At 47.1% G+C, this 22,315-nt stretch overlaps 1 pseudogene; it reads left to right on the forward strand.

Annotated features, from left to right (window-relative positions):
* The first annotated feature begins 855 nt into the window (after positions 1-855).
* LOC144175658 (uncharacterized) lies at positions 856-19,344 on the forward strand (annotated as a pseudogene).
* The last annotated feature ends 2,971 nt before the right edge of the window (positions 19,345-22,315 follow it).

A 22,315-nucleotide genomic window follows, 5' to 3' on the forward strand; every position in this document is an offset into this window, starting at 1 on the left:
GAAACGTCGCCCAGCCCGTGGTGGTGGTGGTGGTTGTGGCCCGAAAAATGGCGCATACCCACTTCGGGGGATTGGCCAAGAAGAGTTATCTTTTCATTACAATCAATCATGCGAGGCAAAATAATGGAGCAGAAGAAAGACCTTGGTCTAGGGTAATGAGACAGAGAGAGAAAACACGAAAAAAAAACAGAGAAGAGTAGGAAAACTATAGTAACTGGAGTGTTTTTAACACTGCAGACTAGCTGTCTCCGAAATGAAGGTGTGGGTGGCATTGCACACGTCCCTATGGCATCGGCCCAGCCTAGTCCCCCGAAACAACAAAAGCACCGGTACAGTCAAAGGCAGTCCAAGACGTAGCAGGGGAATCTCCAGCAGCCTTCTCCGATGGTTAGAAAATCGGCGGCAAAAAAGAAAGAAATGCTCTTCGGATTCATTTTCTTGGCAAAAGTGGCGCAAAGCGGAGGTTATCAGATTTGCCCTGTATGAATACCCATTAAGTGGTGGCACACCACAACGAAAAGAAGTTAGGAATACTTCGCACAAAGAGTTCGGCATAAACTTCTCTCCCAGCGGTACCTGAGGTGTTCAAGTTCAGGAGAAGGGTTCAGACCATGATTTGAGGCATCTTGATTGAACAGGCATTGGAGATAACGTGCCAGCAGCACGCAAGAAAACGGGGGAGGAATCTCGACGATCGGTAAAGCCAAAGCTGTTTTAGCTAATATGTCAGCGGTTTCATTGAGGGTTAACCTACAGTGGCCGGGCAGCCAAATGAGCCGAATCTCCCGCACGTGAGTGGGGACGCAGGAATAAAAAGTGTTGAGAATAGGATGTAAAGTTTCTGAGGAGAGAGCCATGCACATGGACAAGAAGTCGGTGAGTAACATCAAGAAAAAATTCGCCGGATCAAGTTTCAGGATTGCAAGGAGTAGAGCAAGAAATTCTGCATAAAAAATGGGGATAAAATCTGGTAATAGCAATGAAAAAGACAAGTTCAATGTCGGAGAGAAAATGCCCACCCCAACCTTTTCGTCTTTTTCGAAGCGTCAGTTGCAATGACCACGTGGGATGGGTATTCGTACTGGTGAGCCAGGATAATGTTATTGAATATGTTAGGCGGGAGAAGCTTAGCGTTTTTGGGAAAATATTATCAAGCGAAATCCTTACTACTGTGGATGTTAACTGCAAGGCGGGAACTGAAAGGAGGGTGGCGTTTAATGGAGTAAGCAACGAATTGGCAAAAATGACGTGTTGGCGCCAGAGACGAGACCAATATATACCAAAAAAATTCCCCCGCATTTCCCCGAGGGGGAGAATGTGAAAGTGCGAATGCACGGTTGTCGGCCCGCTTGCGGCGCTTGCGCTCGGCCCCCGCAGCCCACCGCCTCGCCGCCTTCTCTTCCATCTCTTCCATCGGGTTTGTAGTATCACGTGTACACCACGCAGTTATCAAGCCGCTATAACGCCGCTGAGTCGCCAACGCACGCCGCTGACGACGTAGTTTGAATGCGTTAAAGATATAAGGCGCGTCACTAACACTAATATCAGCGTCGCGTCCGTGGCTTTGTCGGTAGAGCGTCGCGCTGCGGCCGCAAAGTCCTCGGATCGAAACCTGGCGCCGGATGCTGTTTCTTTTTTTTAAATATAGAGGAGCACTGCGGACGCCGCCGCCGGCGGTGGATGGTTTGGGGTCGCTTATAAAGTGCATTCGCACTTAAAAAGGACATTGCATGCTGGAGGAAAACAGCCTGTGGTCTGGCCAGCGGGGACTCAAAGAACTTTGCGAATGCATTAGCTGTTAGGTATTTCAACCTGGAGTTCAGCGTTAGGACTCCGGCTTCTAAGTACAACACCCTAATCGGGACGTAAGCGGGCAGGCCTAAGCAGCAGCGCAATGCTTGACGTTCAAGCTTCACAAAGGCAAGAGCTTATAGGTCGCAGAGCCAGAGAACAAAACGCACCCAAATTATAAGATTGGGCGAACATACATGCGGTAAAACATCAAGAGTGTATCTGCTCTCAGACCTGATCGCTTGTGGCTAAGACCCCTCAAAAGAGCGACAGCACGGGAGCCTTTCACTGCAATGTGCACAATGTGGAGACGCCAATTCAACTTACTGCCATATGTAACTCCAAGGTATTTTAGTGAATCAACCTGCCGAATGGATTGTTGACGATAGGATAACGAAGTTGATATTGGGTCCGTAAGGGGGAACACAAGAATGGAACACTTATTAATATTTAACGAAAATTTCAGAGTGTCCAGCCATAATTCTAGAGCATTCAGGTACGACTGAAGAGAATGAAAGAGGGGATGAATATCCTGCGAAGAAGAGCAAAAGGCAATGTCATCTACATAAACGTATGTTTGTACATCAAGCTGACTAGGTATGGAGCTCAAGAGCAGATTAAATAGCACTGGGGAGATGACAGACCCCTGGGGGTCTGTCAGCGGCGTAACAAGAAGAGGCGTAGCCATGCTGGTAACAAAAGAACTCTTTTCTAGAAACGCCGCTATCCACGCAGTGATGTACTCCGGGAATGAATAATAAGCCAGGAGATCTAGGAGGATGCCATATTCCACGCAGTCGTAAGCTTTTGAAATATCCAGAGTGACCAATGCTGCAACCTGCTTATTCCGTCGTGCCCACTGAATGCGACTTTCTAAGTCTATATGTGCCCACCTAATGGAGCATCCTTCTCTAAAGCCAATTTGTCTGCAGTTTAGGATATTGTTATCAATCAGAAACTTGTTAATCCGGGGAAGCAAAACGCGCTCAATCACTTCAGCTATCGGCCTAATGTTATCAATGGAATAACCGAGCTCCGGCTTCTTGGGGAAACGCAGAATATTGGCCACACGCCATTTAGGTAGTATCCATGCGTTTCTAAGTGAAACGTTAACTACATTTATGAAATCTGCCGGAGCTTCATTATACAACAATTTTATCACTGCTGTTGTAATACCATCCGGCCCTGGCGCAGACGCTGGGAGGGAAGAAATCACTTTACACAGTTCGCCTATAGTGACCTCTTCAAAATCAGCTGAGCCTAGACTACGACGGCTTGTAAGAGGAATCCTCGTCGCAAATCGCAGCTGTAGGTAACCAGCAATATTCCCTAGGAAGTCTGCGATTTCTTCAGGCGAACGAACCAGTGAGGATGCGTTCAGAGAGGGGGGACAGGATTTTGCTAGACTTCATAAACTTGAATAATGCTTTTCTACGATGTGGTTCTGATAGGGCTGAAAATCGGCCAAAGTTAAAGGATTCCTTTGCACGTAATACAGTTCGCTTGAAAGTTGCGCGGTAAAATTTCAAATTAACCCAGTTAGTCGGACTCTGATTGTGAATAAAATGCTTCCAAGCGGCTTGCCTATGTGGGAAATCTCTGGTACATTCTTCATTCCACCAAGGACTACACGAGTTGTTGTGGACTGATGCAACAGTAAATTTTGCTTTACGTATGGAATCATTAATAGCTGTGATCACGCTTTCAGCGCTGCAGGTTTGCTGAATAGGTGGAAAAGTAGACAGTGCATTGCCCAACGCCAAGGAAAATTTAGTTATATTGATGCATGAATGTACTCTGTGGCTAGGTATTTTCGCAGAGCAAACTATTTCGAAAAGAATAGGGATATGATCACTGTTCGTCTCGCAATCAACAGTTGATGATTGTGGGGGTTTAACGCGCCGACGCAACGCAGGCGATGGGGCGCGCCGTAGTGGAGGGCTCCGGATTAAGTTTGACCACCTGGGGATCTTTAACGTGCGCCGAAATCTCGTACACACGGGCGTTTTTGCTTTGCGCCTCCATCAGAAAAGCGGCCGCCGCGGCCGGGAATCGAACCCGTGACCTCGCAATCAACAGTTGACCACGAAGATACCAGCCCTGATGTTGCAAAAGTGAGGTCAAGGACAGACCGCGACTGCCCACTAATAAAAGTGGCATTGCGCCTATTTCGACAGTGAAGGTTATTATCGCCTGCCCATTCCCACAGACGTTTCCCTGAGGTGTCTGTCCTAAATCCCCAAGATACATGATGCGAGTTGAAGTCTCCCGCCACTACCACAGCTTTCTGGCACACCGCTATAGCCGAATCTAAAGGTCGGACTTCGAAAACTCCGTGTGGGAAATACACATTTACCAATGAAAAAGGCTTGCAACCCGGCAGAAGCAAATCAATACCGAGAATCTCACATTGAGAGGACAAGAAGTCAAAAGTCTTAAGGGCATTACGGCAGAAATTGTTAGATATTAATATTAGTAAACACCCACCGCGACCTTGACGGTCCAGTCGGAAAGTATTGTAGTTATGAAACGTAAAACATGTGCCAGAGTCCAACCAAGTTTATTGTAGAATGATAATTTCTGGGGAAAATTTAGCAGTTAAAGAGTAAAGGTCGGAAGAAGAGGATTGAATCGAGCGGCAATTCCATTGTAACATTTTAAGAGACGCCATAATTAGTTATATGTTAGCCTCAGTCACCGCTTTGGTTAGGATATCCTCTGGCGTGGTGTTGCGTAACTGGGCGTTCCTATTTTTTGACTTCGCAGAGGGACCGGGTGGAGGGGACGTGCCTCTCTTGTTGGAAAAGGTAACAATCATGTCTTCAGACGATGTTTCGTCACACGAATCTAGAGGTAGCGGGACTGTGGAGCAATCAATAGGTGGGTGACAAGTGAACTGGGAAGCTGTAGACGAAGGTCGCGTCTCATGACATGGATTGTTCGTTACGATTTGGCTGGTAGAGGAAGGAAAAACAGCAGGTACAGATGCAGCGCTTTGACATTGCACTGGTGCTAGCACTGTTGCATTATTTGCCAAGGTGTTGGTGCAGAGGGGGTTTACCAAGGAAGCTGTCATTAGTGGGGCTACTGGAGAGCTCTGAGGAGGAGCAGTGACGGCCTCAGGAAGACTGAACGATGGATTAGTAGAGTTGGAGTTGAGCTGCAGCATAAAAGCGAGCATGCCCTGGAATGCTTGGAGCAGTTGGGAGAACTGCGATGACATCATCTGCATTTGCGCTTGCATTTGCTGAAAGCGTTCTGGAAATATACCTGACATACGGTCAACCGCTGCAGGTATGGCTTTTGCGATACCAGTATCTACAAGCGAAGGCAAGGAAGGGTCCGTTGTAGCCACCTGGCGAGAGGCAACACCCGCGTATCCGAAAGCCCGCTCTTTGACAATGGCTGCGGCTTCCGCCCGCGAACAGCGACGTTTTTCTGGAAATTCGAGCACACTGACTTCCTGAGCTCGGGCACGACAGTTGGAGTAGTCCGCTGGTTTTCCTTGCTGACAGAGGCAGCGCTTTACCTCATCTACGTTGCATTCGGGAGCTAAGTGCGCGCTCCCACACGAGCAACAACAAAGGAACGATTGACAACCCCTCAAATAATAATAATAATAATAATAATAATAATAATAATAATATATGTTTATTGCAATATAGAAGGCACATTTGCGGGCCTGCCGAAGCCACAGAAGGCTTGAAGGGCAGTGCCCGGGAGTTGGCGGCACCGAGGCCAATCGCTTCGCCGGTACGGACACACAAAAAAAAAGAGAAGAAAAGAAAAAAAATAATATTAAAAAATGTGGTGAGTCAAAGAGTGCCCAAATCGCCAGCACCGTTTTCACTGCAGATGACGCGGATTTAAACGCTCAACTCTGAAAACGAGTGGCCAGACCTTAATTTCGGAGGGGCAAGTGAGACCTGCAAATGTGGCGATGACTGATTCAGTGGGGACCCTGGTGTTTTTGGCCTCTCGACTACAGCGATACACTGCAATCACCCCAGCGTCTGCAAATTTGTGGAGCACGTTCGTGGCGCTCAACTCTGCGCTAACACCCCGTATGATGCCTTTTGAGCACGCAAGGTGATGAGGGATGAACGCACTCACCGGAATGGAGCCGAACATGAGACAGTTTAGCAGGTCAGAAATGCAGGACAGATCTGAGGACCTACACACTACGCCACCCTTGCCGAATTGCCGGACCTCGGTCACCGACTGGTAGTGCTGCACGGCAAACTGGACTACAGGGGAAACTGGACTGCCTCCCTGCACTGCAAACTCCTACAGAGCAAACTCCTCCCTGCAGGGCAAACTGGACTGCCTCGGGATGGTTGAGACGAATGGACGGCCCATTAGCCGGGACCGGAGCCACAGGAACCCCGTTCACGCCACCACTGGAAAACAAATTCAGAGGCAGCTCCTGCGCAGAAAGGGGAGCCGACCAAGGCGATAGCACCTGGCCGGGAGAGCTGAACGACATCAGCTCGCCTGCTTCCCGAACCTACAATTTAGGAAATGCTCCAGCGTTAGAAAGTGCTCTCTAAACGAAATAAAAAGCAATCTGAAATCCAAAAAATCATGGCCAAAACCCCAAAGGGGAAGCAGAGAACAGGGGCGAGTAGCCAAAGACACGTCAGCGAGGGTCCACGTCGCTTATGATGGTTCCGTGGCACGAGACCATCCGCATGTTCCCTCGAGCTCTTCCGGCTTCGTTCTCCTTTTTCCTTGATTTTTTCCCAGCTACCGTCCCACCTGACCACAGCCAGTCGTTTTCTCTTCCGGTTTGCACTGGTAGCTCGAGTTCACTCACAGCCCATATCACAGTGTATTAATTAAAAAAAACACAACACAAAAGGGAAACAAGTAACTTGTGTCCTTTCCTCACACTCGCACACTTCCAACACGTGTCCAGTTCAGCACTTTACGCGAACACTTTCATGAAACACAACCTCTCAGCCGAAAAGAAGCCTTAACGTGACAGCGACAGGTCCACCACATCCTTTAACTCCGAGTTTTCGCTTCATGAGCTGACGGGTGCTCTGAGTACCTGTAAACCCTCAGCTCAAGGCCAAGACAACATCACATATACAATGATAGAGCACTTACACACAGACACTATTGTTACACTCCTTCAGCTTTAGAACAAAATATGGCTTTCAGGGCATATTCCAATGTCTTGGAAAAAGGCCATAGTTGCAGCATTCTTGAGAGAGGGAAGGACTCGTTCACTTTCGCAAGCTGTCGACCCATCGCCCTCACAAGCTGCCTGTGCAAGCTTCTCGAGAAGTTGATCAACAGAAGACCCGTGTACTTGTAGAACAGCGGTCTTCTCGAGAGCTGCCAGGTAGGCTTCATGGTGGGGTTATCTACAAACGACCAACTTGTCGCTCTTGAATCATATTTGAACGATGCCTTCGTGCATAAACAGTTTTGCCTTACTGTGTTTTTCGACATCGAGAAAGCCTATGACACCGCTTGGCGGCACGGCATCCTTAGTGACGCGAAGTCATTAGGTGTTTCGGACATGTTGCACATCCTTTATAGTTATATGTCGGAGAGAACATTTCGTGTGAGAGGTGGCAATGCACTCTCCATCGTTTATGTTCAAGGAAACGGCGTGCCTCAAGAAGACGTTTTGAGTTGCACACTCTTTATAGTCGAGATGAACTCCATTGTGAAGGCACTGTAACCTACAGTCACTTATTCCACGTATTTAGATGACGTCCAAATAACTTTTAAATCTTGTAATATGTCATTCTGTGAACGTCAAGTCTATGCCAATCTGTGAACGTCAAGTATAGCTTAGTGTCGCTGTACAGGCAAGAATGGTTTTAAACTGAATCCTGGAAAAAAAGCTCTTGTGTTGTGTTCTCCAGGAAGCGTGGGGTCCACCCGGACCCAGACATCACTAATGAGAACGTGCCGATTCCTGGGAACATAGGTATTTATTTCGATTAAAAGCTTACATTCACAGCGCCTATCAAACAGCTCAAATATAAATGCTTAAAAACATTGAACGTTCCTAAGGTCCTCTCACGCCAATCTTATGGTTCCGACAAACAACTGCTTCTGCATCTCTATACTGCTTTGGTAGGGTCTCGGCTTGACTACAGCAGTGTCGTGTATGGGTCGACTACAATAACATCAATGAAAATGCTCGACCCAATGCTGCATCCTGGCCTTCGCTTTTCATGCGGCGCTTTTTGCACTAGCCCTGTCGAGAGTCTGTGTGTCGAGTGTGACAAATGGTGCCTAGGGCATCAGCGGGAGCATGTTGACTTGCTGTATGTATCTAAGATCGTGTCTCTCACCAACCATCCTTCTAATCCTATCATGAACGATACATCAAACTTGCAACTCTTTTTGAACAGGGCATTTATTTCCTTAGCTTTCTTTCTGAGAGTGGGAGAGGAGGCTTCTGCACTCAACGTACCCCTTTCAGACACGCACAAGACACCCACCCATAATGTTATTCCCACCATGGCATCTTCGTCCTATATCATGCGACCGGTCATTCATGCAAGTAGGAAAAATAGGGTACCCTGGAGTGCGATTCTTCAGCACTTCCTCTTCCTGCTGGACAAGTACGGGTGCGCTGAATTTTTCAGGGAGGTGTCGAAAACTGCTTCTACGGTCTCTTGTGGAGCGCACGGACCAAATTTTAGCGCTTGTAGCACTATAAATTTCATAGCAGTATTTACACGGCAGAAGCGTAGGACATCTTACTCGTTTCAAATCATAGCTTGATACATAAAATTCCCAAGTTCATCGTGTACACAGATACCCAAGCGTTGTGCAGGCACTGTCATCAGGAAGGTCTTCTAAAAACTATGTGATCAATGTTCTTTTAGATGTTGTAATGACTGCATATGCTTCAAATTGAGAAATAACTATAACACTTTCTTTCAGAAATAAAAGTTAAAAGCTTTCGAATTTCATAATACAAGGACGTGTTTGGGTGGGAGGGAATTTAGCATTTCAGTAACATGGCCAAACGCAGTAGACTACAGGCAGCACTACAATCGCCCAGGCATGTTTGTTGGCGGTGGCTTTTCTCGCGGCCGAACCTATGTGATGAATGTTCTTCTAAAGGTTCTAGTGATGGAATATGGCTCAAATATTGAAATAACTATATGCTACGTCTCAGGCCACTGTGGAATCTCTGGCAATGAGACCGCTGATCAAATGGCTGGTGCTGCTGCTCTCACCACCGCGGTTGACGTAACAGTACCTTACACCGACCTAAAGACAAAGATCAGACGACAGGTTTGTAACACATGGCAACTACGCTGGAACAAACTTCACGTAATAAAACCACAACTGGGACGCTATAACTGACTCACACAACAGATACACTGAAGGCGCCCTGGCTAGGCTGCAGATAAGTCACACACATGTAACGCACTCTCACCTGCTCACTGGAACTTCGGTACCCATGTGTAGCAGGTGTGGAAAGCCCCTGTCCGTAGTTCACATACTAATCACCTGCAAGCCACTTGACACAACACGACACAAACATTTTTCTGAATTACACAGACGACACATCCCACCGCACCCATCATACTTTTTAGGCGATGAATCAATGCTTTCTAGTCAACGTGTTCAGTTTTTAGCTGCGGTAAAATTTTTGCAGCTCGTCATATCATACTGGCCCTATACACCAGCCATCTCCGTTTTGCGTCAGTTTTAGTTTTACTCACATGTTTTAGTATTTACGGCCTCATCAACGATTAAATAACTTCTTCTCTGGCGCTCTTTCCCTTGATGGCCTTGCGCTATTAAACACCAACCATCATCATTAGCATGACTTCCTGAAGCAACGACTGCGGCAAGTGCTTCTGTTGTCGCTACGTTTCGACCCCCATTCATTGCCGAGTGGACTGCCGCGCGCTGCCGAGCTTTTCATCCATCAGGCTCGAGCTGGAGCGGCACTAACCCATGATGTTCTTGCTAAATGGCGAGCTTACATGCCTCGTCATGAACGCCACCAACCTGACGACGTTGAGCCCTCAAATCCTGACGACACCTGCCGAACCTGTGACCTGGGGGTTCGTTCTACTATGCAGCACCTAGTGAGGGAGTGTTTCGGTCTTGAGAGTATTCGCGCGCGGATCGCCGCCAAGTGCCCACGTACGAGTTCTGGATCACGCCACCACAGCACACACCCGTTGCCCCAGTCTACGTTCTCTCTGGGATTTCGCACGTAAGGCTGACATCCTGAGCCGGACTTAATTTTACCCCCTTCTATCCCTCTCTACCATCCTTTCAGCCCTCGGAGCCAGCCCCTTTCCTAATAAAGTTACATCTATCTGTCTATTTTACCCTTAGGGACAGAGGTATTAAAGAGGGGAGTGGTTACAAGTCCAAAATATAAAATACAACTACAGTTTTTTTGTTAATAAGAAATAGACATAACGTTGCTCCTCATCATACAATGTCTGCTACGCGTGCGCGAAAAAAATTGTTATCGGCAATCGTGACAATTTCTTCGGGGAGGTGGTTCCATTCCCGATATGTGAGCGGCAAAAAAGACAGAACGCCTTCATGTTGCTTTGGAGAAAACCCACTTTCTGACGGTGATCGATGCGAGAAGAAAGGTACAGAGGCCGGGGGATAAGTTCATCGCGAAGAGCATCGTTGTTTTAAAGTTGATAAAACAAAGCTAAGCGAGAAATTATTCGCCGGGATGGTAAGGATTGAAGTCCAATGTCTGACTTCATGGCAGATATACTGGCACGTCGGTTATATTCAGATATTATAGAACAAACCGAGTTATTCTGTACCAGTTCAAGTGCGTTAATTAGATTAGCCGGGTGAGGGTCCCAAACACTCGTAGCGTATTCCATTTTGGGTCAAATTAGTGTTTTGAACAGCAGTAATTTAAACTCTAGCGGTGCGTTAAAGTTTCGTCGTACGTAACCAAACATGCGAACACCATTGTTAATTATATTTTGAATATGAAGGGACCAAGTTAGGTTACATTTATGTGGGCACCTAAGTACTTATACCACTCTACAGCTTTTAACGGAGTGTCATCTAGATAGTAACAAAATGTAGTGGTGTTATTGCGGGATATTAGCATAGCTTCGCACTTGTTTACATTTAGTTTTCTACGCCACGAGTTACACCAGTTACAGACAACATTGAGTTCAGATTTGAGCGTGTTATTGGAGAGTGATTGAAGTGTTATTGTCGAGCACTTCATGAAATATTACGCAGTCATAGGCAAAAAGGTGTACGTTAGAATTTACAAGAGAAGGGAGGTCATTAATGTAGATAAGAAATAAGAGATGACCAAAACCGATCCCTGGGGTACACTGGAATAAACCTGGGCGGGCGGAGAATAATGACCGTTGGGTGCAACATACTCTAATCGGTTAGTTAAAAAAAACATTCAATATACTGCGATAAGTTTGAGTAAATATTTAGTTGCTGAAGCTTGTGAATTAGTAATTTTTGAGACACTTTTCGAAGGTTTTCGAAAACTCTAAAAAGTGCAATCAACACACGAAGAACGGTCTCAAATGCAATGCAGTTTGTGAGTGAATGATATCAGCTGCGTCTCGCAGGAATATTATTTTCGAAATCCATGTTGCGCTGTTGTGAAGAAACCGTTATTTCCATGAAGATTTACTAGGTTTGTAAAAATAACGTGCAGTAGTTTACAGCCTACGCATGTAAGCCAAATAGGTCTGTAATTCATTGGTTTATTATTGTCGCCTGATTTATACACTGGAACTACCTTACGAATCTTCGTCATAGCCGGTAGTGAAGATGGGTATATTGATTGTTGAAAAATTCTTCTTAATATTGTTGAACTTAACGCACTGGTATTTTTTAGGAATTTCGTATTGGTACCATCATGATCAGGTGGAGTGATTAGGCAGACTTTCAATACGTTTAGCAATACCAGCTGCATCTACGGCCACAGGAGGCATAATACATAATCATAATGATGCGTGACAGGGAGATCAAGGTCTGAAGTTCCAAGAGAATGTTTAATAAAGCTGTCATTAAAGACAGATGCAGAAGCGCTGGCAGGGATAGGCTTCTTAAATGAGTCAAAAAGTGCAATGGAATTGTTGGTTGGCGGATTAACAAAGCGCCAAAATTTCCGTGTATTCGTTTTGAGAATAGAAGGTGACATACTAGTTAGGAATTTATTTTTTGCATTCTTGAGTTCTGCTACGTAGGTTTCTGAGGCCAACTTGTAAGCTGTCCAGCGTGCGTTAGGATAAAAAAGTTTCGCACGACGATACATACGTTTCTTTTTGTTAGGTAAGTGTTTAATGTAAGGGTTATACCATGGCGCATGTACAGTGGACGTGATGGGGTGGCTTGGAATGAACTTTTCAATTAGCTGGTGAATTTTACTGGCAAAAATGTTCAGTTAGATTCCGCTGATTTTTTATCAGTCTTGAAAAAAGTGGTCAGTGAATGCGGATATATCGTTTTTTATGGCAGCAAACTTAGCTTTCCCGTAGGCATGAATTGTTTTCCTGGTTATATACGCTTTCGGCCTCGTTACATTCAGAAAAAAATGTAAGCAAGGAATGATTACTTACACCAGGCAGGTGTGAAATCGAGGAAATGAAATCGGGTCTGCTTGGTAATACCAAATCTAGAATATTCGCTAAGGTAGATGTACGTCTGGTAGGATGTGCTACTATTTGGGATAATGAAAACATGTAGCATAAGTGAATAAAGTCATTTGTTAGCGTTGAGAATGGTGACAAGGATGGTGGCTGGGTATTCCACGTGATGTTAGGGAAATTGAAATAGCCCATTAAGATTACTTTGGATGTAGGAAAACGAGTGTAAACCCGATGAAGTGCGTCGTGTAATTAACAAAATCATGCGAGGAAGACGGAGGTCGGTAGCAGACGCCAAGAATTATTGTATGATGGCTGAGAGTTAGCGAAACCCAGATAATTTCTAGGTCACTGCGAATGTGTGTTGTGGAGGGCGAGATATTTTTTTTTAAAATAGCCAGAAGGACTCCGCCGCCGCAACGCGCAGTCCGGTCGCAGCGGTATATGGTAAACTGAGATGAAGTTTCAAAAATTACGTGGTCGCGGACATGATCGTGAAGCCAGGTTTCAGTTAATGCAACCACATCAGCTGAGCATGATTGGACAGCACATGATAACTGGTGATGCTTGTTGAGCACGCTTCTTACTTTGGCAAAGAGAACAGATACTTGAGGAGAAGAAGTTGATTGCGATATCTTGCCAATTCCCCTCGCGCTTTCCTAGCTAGTCATGGGCTGCGCAGGCTCTGCGCTTTGGCTTGTGGGTGCATCGCGCTGCTCAATCTGTTGTACGCTATCGGTACTTGCGTCGTATATGAAACAATTTTAGATGCAGAGCATCTCTCAGTCGACCCTCCGTCGTCCGGCGTCCGCACCTCTCCTCCTCGTCCCCATCTCCACGCCATCTGTGATAACGCCGCTCGCCTCCTCGCCGCTCGGCGCGTCTCGTGCCGGCTCAGGAAGACACCGGCAACACTGTTCGCTAGCGAGCGCTGCTCCCATGAAGGAAAGAAAAGGTAAGGAGCGGCCCTGACGTCACATTTATGAAGCCGAGTCCCGCCATGACTTGAGCCCACAAAGCCCAGCACTCTATCACATCATCCTTTGCTGTCTCCGGTTTGATTTGACTAACATGGCGTCGCCCTGCCCTGCCGCTTCGAAGCGAAAACAGCTTCGTCGCTAATTCCTCGGTGCGATATCATGTTCTAAGCTGTCGATTTCGCCTTCAATTTGCCCATTCTAACCCTCACCCAAAGTTTCAATAGAAAAACGGCCTTCGTTTTTGAGATAGAAGGACAATTTTTCGGCTCTTAAGCCTGGCAAACTATCGTTTGTCGTCGTCATAGCAACAGGCTCGCGGGATGGCGAACGCAGGCGACGAGAGCATTGTTTGGGGTCGTACAGCACTGCGGTCTTTGCGCGTTACGTCTCAGCAGCGATAAATTTCACTTCACTTCATAACAAAGAAACACAAAGTGTGCAAAGAACGAACTGTGGCTCTCGCCAACGCTGAGCGAAGGGGATTTTCCCGGCAGGTCGCCGGCGGCGGCAGCGGCTCGCTCGGCCGTTCTCGACGCGACGTAAGGACGTAAGCGCCGCTGCAGCCAGGGTACGAGTTAAGGCCGCCTCCGAAGGCGGAGTTTTCAAACTGGCCTAATCTAAAAACGTTTGCCGTAGTGACTGCGCTGGTTTGCAAGCGTAGCGAGGCAGCGACATACTAAGCGCCTTAAAAATTTGCCCGTTCTATTTGCCCAAATTTGGCCGCCGCAGTTGTAAACAAGTAAGCAACATTGTCCATGGGCTCAAGAAAAATGACGTAACTTCCTCCACACTTTTCGCAATGCATTGGGATGCTAGGGGCCTCTCCTGAGTATTCTTTCCTCCATGGCTGCTCCTCTCCACACCACCTGTGCGCTACGCGCGCAGCTCCTCCCCTCCACTCCCTCTGCTCTGCAAATAAACCTCGTCCGCGCTCCGCTCAGTTGCTTCTTCGGTACTGCGCCGTCCGATGACTGGAAATGGACGCCAACGATTCCGTCAGCGAAATGGCTGGCACACCTTCAATTAGCGCCAGCCAGCACACTGTCAGAACCGCGAGCACGTCTGAAGACAAGGCTGCACAGAGGAGAGCTCGTGATGCCGAACGTAAACGGCAGCGTCGAGCAGCGGATTCCTCGCCTCGAGAACCAGAAGCCGCTTTGAAACGCCAGCGGCGAGTAGCTGATCCAGACGACGTTCGGCAACGTGACAACGCTTCGAAACGCCAGCGTCGAACAACGGATTCCTCGCTTCGTGAACGAGAAGCCGCAAAACGTTCCCCACTACTCGATAAATAAAGAAGACATTTAATACGCTACTACACGTGTCTTTACTCTAACAACCAATTAACACGCTACTACTCCACGGCTTTGCATCCCCTCAGGGTACCCACGTTGGAAGATGGTGTAATTTGTTTGTTGACGAAGAGTTTGTTGTGACTTAGTAGAAATCTGGAGGATCCACGCAATGTTTTACCGAAGTTTAGTAATATTTTTCGGGAATTACGACTAGAGACAGAAACATCGCTTACAGTAATGTTGCTATTTTTTAGCTGCGTAGGAAAGGACAGCGTTTTTTCTTACTTTGTAGCTAGAAAATTTGGCTTTATTGGACGAGATTTCCCTGGTGAGTATGCACCTAGACGGTGAGCGCGTTTAATAGAACCTGTAGAGACTAAATAAATAACCCGTGTTAGTTCTGTCACTAGGTTTAGTTCAGTTTGTTCACAAGTTTCTTTGGAACCGACAATGCCATGGAAGATTAAGTTATCACGCCCCGATCTGTCCTCGAGTTTGTCGAAGCGACGTGTTAGAGCGGCATTCTCAGTCGTAAGTTGTTCGTCAGAGGCTCCCATACACGAAAGATCCTTACTGAAGTATTGAAATGTTTCCGATTTTTTTTCCGATGCATCAAGTCTGTTGTTTAAACTGGCCATTTCACCTTCAATGCTTTTCTGAGACGTTTTCATTTCCTTTACGTCGGCAGCAAGATCCTCGTGACACTTCGAACTTCGCACAGCACGTGCATGCAGGTCTTTCAACAATTCAAACAACTTTCACGTATTCACCGGTATCATCCGGCAATGATTCTCTTTGCAAAAGCGTTTTCGATCGAGTGTCAGGGCCAGGATTGCTCTGGACACCTCCAGAGCACAATAAAAATGGGCGCCATCCCGCCCAGCGAAAGAGGATGTCAAGCAAAGCTGTTGAAAACCAGAACAAATGGTGATGGGGAAGGGGGTCAAATGCTTCTCCTCGTCTCGACAAGCTTGTCGCTTGCGCCCAGCTTCCCTGGGGGCAAATACTGGGTCCTGCCTAGCCTGACGCATGCGCTCGGCGTCTTGGGCAAGAACTGCGCAATTTACTCACACTACTATCTATCATTCAAGCAAGACATGCACACATAATCTTTGCCAGTAACACATGGACGGCGGACCCGCCGCGGTGGCTCAGTGGCTAAGGCGTTGCGCTGCTGAGCACGAGGTCGCGGGTTCGATTCCCGGCCGCGGCGGTCGCTTTTCTGATGGAGGCGAAAAGCAAAAATGCCCGTGTGTACGAGATTTCAGCGCACGTTAAAGATCCCTATGTGGTCAAAATTAATCCGGAGCCCTCCACTACGGCGCGCCTCATCGCCTGCGTTGCGTCGGCGCGTTAAACCCTACAATCAATCAATCAATCGTGAGGGATGCGGTGACATAGTTGCAAAGACGTTGCCACAACTGATTGAGCTGAGTCCTCGCGGGATGGCTTGATGTGTTACGTTGTCGAAAGCACCTTTGATGCCTAATGCAAGGATGGAATACTTGTGATAATTTGACAACTTGCTTAGTATATCTTCTTGCATCTGGACTACAAACGTAGCATTGTGTGAGGAAAGTAGTTGTCTTCGATTTGGGGTGAGAGGCGATTGTGGACCAAATGTTTGAAGAGTTTTCCTACGCAGCATGTGAGGGAGATAGGTCAGGGGCTGTTGGGGTTAAGTGGCTTTCCGGGTTTGGGGATCAGTGTTATGTTCGCATGCTTCTATTGTGAAGGCAAGGTGCCTGCGATGCAGTGTTCGTTGATGTAGTTCAGTAGATTTTCGAGGGTTACGAAATCAAGATTACGGAGGAGTTTATTAGAAACTTTGTCCTTGATGTCGTATAGAGGGAAAAAAATCGACAAGCACAGGGAGAGGCGACGTGCACAAGCGCTACTTCCAACTGAGGTTTATTGAAAACTTGCACGAATTTAAACACAGAGGCGGGCATTATTCTAAAAAAAGATAGAAAAGAACAAAACAGAATCAAGTCCTTCACTGTGGTAGTTTTCCTGTGCACTGCACCTTCGATTTCAGTTATGGTGATCGAGGTCCGAATCGGAGTGGCCGGTATATGTTGAAAGTATCGTGCGATGCGGTGACGGCGGTGCTTCGAGGGGTCGTTCTAGTTCTTTTAGTAGGTTTTGTTCAGTCCCTGGGTGGTTGTGGATGAGCTGTAGGAGTTAATGTGCTTTAGACGCTTCCGATTCTTTTGTACCCATAAGAGGCCGAAGTAAATGCCAGGTGCAGCAGGTTCCGAGTGTTCCTGGAAGTCTGTCGTCAAACCGAGTCCAGTTTTGCCAGCTTAGTTGGTGAGCGCATGCTTCTGCTTGTAGCGTGATCTGGGCTATGCGGATTCGGAATTTTCGATTCGTTCTCCGTTTTTTCCAGCGTTTCAGTAGTCTCCTGCGGGCATCCCACAGGTGGGGAAGGTGGTTGTCTACGACATGGTTTTCCTGAGTGAGGGGGATTTCTTTGGTGTGCTTGCCCATTTCTATATGTAGTGTGGCGGCCCAATCTTTTAGATTGTGGATTGGATCAGTAGGGGAATGTGGATTTCTAGCTCTATTATGTAGTTATCACTCCCCAGCGCTTCTTCCATCGTCATCATCATCATCATCACCTGCCTATCTACTGCCACTGCAGGGCAAAGACCTCTCCGATCGATATCCAATTATCCCGGTCCTGCGGTAACTGTGACCAATTGATCCCCGCAAACTTCTTCATCTCATCTGCCCATCTCACTTTCTGCCGCCCCCTGCTACGCTTGCCTGTCCTAGGGATCCACTCTGTTACCCCTAATGACCAACAGTTATATTCCATGCACCTCCAAACGGCGTTCATGATGTTGCAGGTCAGCGTTAGGTCGGGCGAGGTATCGCGGGATATGGTATTTGCGATGCGGCCGGGGTGTGTGCAACCTTGCAGAAATGTAGATGAGTTTGATGGTGGCTTCGTATATTTTACTGCCCTTGCTGTTGTTGCGAAAGTATCCCCATGCCGTATGCTGGGCGTTAAAATCGACTAAACTTACCCACTTGAGTCCTCCGGTTCACTGTTTTGCTTACTTCAATAATTGGTCACTTTCAGCGAGTTGGGCGGTGGGAGGGCAGTATATGTTGAGGATGTAGAGACTAGGTAGAGTTTTTCGAGAGAGTATTTCGAGAAAGATGTAGTCAGTGGTTTTAGGCAGGGAATGTTGCTGTGCTGTTTGGTTGGCTCGTACGAGGACGGCTGTTCGTGCTGTGGGGTTCGTGTTGTATGTTGCATAATCACGGAGATATACGTTTTCTATATCTGATTCTTGTAAGGCGATGACATCAGGAAAATGTTGCCGTGTGAGTGGAAGAAGTGATGACTTTTTGTCACAGAAGGATCGACAATCGGTGGGCTTGGCAGCTGTACCGCAACGCAGTGTGCTTACCCGTTCCTCCCAACAATGCAGGTGTTCCTCGTAGCGGTCGTTCGCCTGCTGCTGCCTGGCTTCGCAGTCGCTTCGTTGGACCCGTCACCGAATTTCACCTTCCTGCCGAGCAATGGCGAAGCAGGCACTGGCCCGCCCCCCTCCGCCCCCACTCCGACACTGTTGCGAGCGCCGTGGCTGGACTACTCTTCCCCCACTTCACACCGGACAGCCCCATCGAAGACGACATCACCGCTAGGAGCACCTATATATTGCGGACGGCCACCGGCGGCCCCTTGTGGGCATGGCAGCTGTACCGCAACGCAGTGTGCTTACCCGTTCCTCCCAACAATACAGGTTAGTAAGCATAGCAGCCTCTACGCTAAAAAATCAAGTAATTACTTTCTAGTATAGCTGCCAAGCCCACAGTGCCGTCTCGCTATCATGGCCGAGTGTTTTCATGCTGGTCATTCTGTGCTACTGTTGTTGTCGGGAGACATTGAAACTAACCCTGGTCCTGAAATGGCAGAAGTACTCACGGAACTTCAAAAAATTAGCGCTGGTCAAAATAAGCTGATATCCGAAGTTGAAGAATTAAAACAGCAGCTCCTAACAACCGGCAAAACATTGTCAGATCTAGGCAAGCGCATGAGTGAACTAGAACGTCACTACCAGAGCCTTTTGCCCTTGCGAGCCGACATAGCCTCAATTCAAGCCGACACCACCGCAACCACTCACTTAGTCCTTGAACTAGAAAATAGGCTGGATGACGCTGAAAAGCGGTCCCGCCGCAATAACCTTATCTTTTATAACCTCCCAGATCCTAACCCAAAAGAAGACAACAATGAAACAGAACAACTTATTATAAACCACTGTCTTGAGCATCTGAAAATCAAAATAGACCCGAAGGAAATAGATCGCGCCCACCGCCTCGGACGCCACAAAAATGATCGCTGCCGCCCAATAATCGTGAGGTTCCCGTTTTTCAAAACCAAAGAAAACGCCCTTGCAAATGCCCGCAAATTGAAAGGAACCAACTTCAGCATTGGCGAAGATTTTTCCCTCTCCGTTCGTAATGCCCGCCGTCATCTAGTTGCTTTCGCCAAGCAAAAATCAGGAAAATTTCAGATACATTTCAGAACTTTGCACATGGGCTCCAAACGCTACGTTTTTGACCAGACATCGCAATCGGTACAAGAAGTTGCGTAGCTATCATCGCGCCCAAAGAGTTAACCGCACCGCCCACGAATCCAATCGCGAAATGATCTTTCTTTTTCTGTTATCTTCACAAATATTCGCAGCCTCATGCCGAAGCGTCAACTCGTGTCTAATATTGTGGCGTCTTCTAACAGTAATATTTTGATACTAACTGAAACATGGCTTACCAATGAAGTATCCGACGCCGAAGTACTTTCGGATCTACCAGGATTTCAGTTGTTTCGTACCGACCGCAAACGTGGCGCGGGGGTGGTGTGCTAATCGCTGTTTCCCCGGAAATACCCTGTTGTATGGTCGACGTTCAGTCGGACATTGAAATTCTATGGCTACTTTGCCGCGCCTCGCCTGAAACAGTGCTACTTGGAGTGTGTTATAGGCCCCCAAACAACATTCCAGGTTTCTCACGTGACCTAAATAATATGCTCACCACACTCACGTGCAACCACCCTAACGCCCACATTTTACTCTTTGGTGACTATAATTTTCCTAAAATTAATTGGCACGACCCCACACCCTCGTCAGCATACGATGTCGAAACGAGAGATTTTATAGACACTTGCCTGAATTTCAACGTAATACAACTAGTGTCAGAGCCCTCGCGCATTGCAGGTGGCTGTTCTAACATCCTAGATTTAATACTAACCGACCATCCTGGTTGCTTGTCCTCAATCTCATACCTACCCGAAATTAGTGATCACCGAGTAATGCACGCAGAGTTTTCATTCAGCTTCCGTTTCAGCAGTCTGTGCGAATATTGCCTTAGAGGCTCTAGAAAAGTCTGCGCTATGCTCGTACAAGACGACCCTAAGATTTTTGTCTGCTACGTAGACGACTGTTTTTGTGTGATCCACCGCCGAAACGTAATGCCTTTATTTGAGCATCTAAACTCTTGTGTTCCAAGCATCCAGTTAACCATGGAACAGGAAAATAACGGACAGATCGCCTTCCTCGACGTACTTCTGAAACGGTCGGCCAAAGGATTTACAACCAGTGTGTATCGAAAGCCGACCCACACGGGTAGATACCTGGGGTTCGATACTGCGCATCCTATAGGCCAAAAACGCTCCGTCGCCGCTGCACTCTTCTCACGCGCATCACGAATCTGCTCTGAGCCTGGTCTGCGCAAGCAAGAGCTAGCCGTGGTAAGGAAGGACCTTCGTAGCAACGGCTACCCTTCAAAGCTTGTGAGGACGCAACAATTGCGGGCTTCAGTTGCCTCCTCCGAAAGGGTTCCTGAAGAAGAATGGCAAAAACGCGCTGCCGTCCCCTACACGCAAGGCATCATTGAAGCTCTTGCAAGGGTGTTTGGCACATATGGCATTAACATTGCACACGTGCCAACGAACAGGCTTAAGCAGAAGCTGGTATGCGTGAAGGACCCTTTAGAAAAATCAAGATTCCTCGGAGTTGCCTGCAAAATTCCATGCAAGGATTGCGACGCATCCTAAATAGGTGAAACTGGAAATTTTTAAAAGAACTCAATAGCACCAACCCGCCGCGGTGACTCAGTGGCTAAGGCGTTGCGCTGCTGAGCACGAGGTCGCGGGTTCGATTCCCGGCCGCGGCGGCCGCTTTTCTGATGGAGGCGAAAAGCAAAAACGCCCGTGTGTACGAGATTTCGGCGCACGATAAAGATCCCCAGGTGGTCAAAATTAATCCGGAGCCCTCCACTACGGCGCGCCTCATCGCCTGCGTTGCGTCGGCGCGTTAAACCCCACAATCAATCAATTCAATAGCACCAGAACGATGTCAAAAAAGCAATGCAAGCTGAAATGCCTTGGCGGATCATCACCTGGCTACTGACCACGTCATCGATTGGGATTCCGCAAGCATAATAGCATCAGAGAAGCGCCTGTCGACACGACTACTTTTAGAATCAGTGCATATTCAACCAACTAAAAACACGATTAACCGGTCGCGGGGTAATCTCCCCGAGACATACATGCGCACTCTGCGCCACCGAAACTATAAATAATCGCGACCTTTCACCCCCCTTTCATTGTGATCAAGGAACCAGTAGGGCCCCCAAAACGTCTTTATTTGTTTATTTGTTTTTGACCAGGCGAGTGTCTTCTTGCATTTCATCAACACCGAACAAACCCGCCTGAATCACCACTTTACAGACATTGAGCAATTCTTTGAATTGGTTTATTGTAGAGAGCTGTCTTGTTTACTTCCCTTTTTTTGGCATTTCCGGTCTCATTTGAAATTGGGAGACCAGATATCTTTTACTACGGGTCATGGACTGGTGACAACAAATATTTGATTTCACTTTAAACAATTTTCAGTTCTGTTTTATTGCTCACCAGCCAATGACCTGAAATATCAGAGGCTCTTAAAATATATGCTGGCATTTCTTTCCTGCACTGTAGTACAACTAATCATGACTTTTATCATATTTTGTTCACAAATTGATATATTTAGAAACTATTCAGCTGAATGATAATGTTATTTCAGAAGCATGCGCTATCAACAAGGCCTCAATGACTCTCACCACGTGGTTCACTTGTTTCTGTCACAAATAACCTGATTGCAGCCACAATCCACCCAAGACGGAGGTAACATACCCTCTGGGATGATGAATATTTAAAATGCCTTACGAGTAAGTGCTCAGCACATGAAATTGTGGCATTAAAACAGAAGACCCCTCTGTGGCATCCTTAACTTGGGGCAGCGCTTGATCACAAACTTCGAGAAGCTGAAAAATGCTCCATGCGCCGCTCCACCCAGCAGAAACAATGCAGGACGCAAGTTGGTAGGTTGACCGTTGGCATCCTGCGATTGCGAAGATTTTTATTTAGTAGCTGCTCTTCTTTTTGTACCACTGTTCATTTCTCCTTTAACAAGCAGCTGAACTCCTGCAGGTTCTACGAATCATACAAGCATAATAAAACGCAGCAATGCAGAACGATTGGCAGGGTTACCTCAATTTTTCTTTTCTAGGAATGAAAACAATGTAGGTAATCTATACACAACTACAATCAAACCTTTCAATTTTTACCTACTTCACTCCTAACAAGCACACATAC

This window comes from Haemaphysalis longicornis, unplaced genomic scaffold, assembly GCF_048455015.1.
Source record: "Haemaphysalis longicornis isolate Haplotype H1 unplaced genomic scaffold, Haemaphysalis longicornis Haplotype H1 scaffold_3, whole genome shotgun sequence".
Lineage (NCBI taxonomy): Eukaryota > Metazoa > Arthropoda > Arachnida > Ixodida > Ixodidae > Haemaphysalis > Haemaphysalis longicornis.